This window comes from Terrapene carolina, unplaced genomic scaffold (assembly GCF_002925995.2).
Source record: "Terrapene carolina triunguis isolate 2854851 unplaced genomic scaffold, T_m_triunguis-2.0 Scaffold30249, whole genome shotgun sequence".
NCBI classification, from domain to species: domain Eukaryota; kingdom Metazoa; phylum Chordata; order Testudines; family Emydidae; genus Terrapene; species Terrapene triunguis.
Window position 1 is genome coordinate 215 of NW_020694600.1, and position 1,553 is coordinate 1,767.

Here is a 1,553-nt window from a genome sequence, read left to right on the forward strand (position 1 = left end):
GGTTAGACAAGAAACAGCAAGGAACTGGACTGGTATGGAGCGAAACTGTATCTGATGTGTGCCTGATGACTGTACGTGTGGGAGGGAGCAGAAAAGAGTGTTGGGGCTGTGGTATTGCACTTCCATATGCGTTCTTTGACCTGTTTTGCTGTAACAGTTAACAGTGAGAGATTACCAGTCACAGGTCAGTGGGTGGGTTTATGCAAATTAGGAGTGTACAGGGAAACCAGCGAGAGGAAGGAGGCTGAAAGACTTCTTCTCTGTCTTTGAACAGAATTGTGTGTTAACGGTTCTTGCTTTAAATTCTTCCATTGGAGTCATTTCGGGGAAGTGATCCTCACTTAGAGTTACCTAGTTATCAAAGTCTCGTGAATGGTGTTTGGTGCGTGTCTGGGAGCTCGTAGTGCAGAGGTAGAAAGCAGTGGGGGCAGAGGGGCTGCGTAGCGTCCGTGACTCTCAGCATTGCTTCTTAGCTTCTTGGATCTAAGATCAAATTGTAGTGTCTGTTCTTATCATTTTAATATCTGATATGTCCTTTATTTAAAGACTTTATATTAAATTGATTTTTGAAACAGGGGGCTGGAATAGGAGCTTGCTCTGTCCACCCCATGCATTGACCTGGTATTGCAGTACCTCCAGGACCGGTGCATCTCCTTTTGGGGAGAATCTTCTGGTTAGAAAAGCAGAAAGAGTTTCACTCTGAAAATGCTGATTTGGGAAGGTTCTCTTAAAGTAGTTAGAAAATCTGGAAATCTTTAGTGTTTTGATTTCATATTGTTAAAATTCCTTGGGAGTGTTTTCTGAGTCTATAGATGTGAATTTCTTTGTCTTGGTGGAGGATTGTTTTAAAAGCTAATCTTTCTGTTGTGAGTCTTTTCAACAGTATGAGGGATGAATGCTTTCCAGACTGAGGGTATGTTGGGGAGATGGTTTGTTGGGTTTGGGGGTTTTTTGTTGGGGGGGGGGAGATTGGTAATATTTGAGGTCACACCTCTATTAATAACTGCATGAGTTACATAGACTTCTCCCCACTCAGCCTACATTCCATGTATCTTGACTGAGCCGCCACCCACCACCCCAGGGCAGAAGCCTGAAGCCCGAGCCCCACCGCAGGTGGGAAGGTGGGGAACTCCCACTGGTTGCCTTCTCCTACAGTGTTTATGACTCCGGAAGGGGGTAGGGACCAACCCCTGCAGGCAGCCCCAGGGGGAGAGCTGCTGCTTTGCTGCCCCCGACTCCCCCCCAATCACACCCCAGGAGGCTGTGGCCACACGAAAAGCCCCTGGTGGCTGCATTTGAGAAATTAAATAAATCCCAGGTTTGTTACACCCTGTCCCCCACCCTGTGGATTTCCTTCCCCCTCCCACCTCCAGACCAAGCTTCCCGGAAGTGCCCACCTCCTCTGTATTTACTGCCCTTTCTCCCCGCAAAGGGAACCTGCCAGCAACTCCCTGATAATCCCTCCTCAACCGGCTCCACTGCAGCCATTTCCCTTCCCTGGCCCCTGGAAGGATGGACTGAGCTGGAGCAAAACATGGATGTTGCGCTGCAGC

At 48.4% G+C, this 1,553-nt stretch overlaps 1 non-coding gene across 1 annotated transcript; it reads left to right on the forward strand.

Annotated features, from left to right (window-relative positions):
* The first annotated feature begins 461 nt into the window (after window positions 1-461).
* Window positions 462-655, forward strand: LOC113409159. Its single transcript, XR_003370457.1, has one exon. It is a non-coding gene; the product is annotated as a U2 spliceosomal RNA (small nuclear RNA).
* The last annotated feature ends 898 nt before the right edge of the window (window positions 656-1,553 follow it).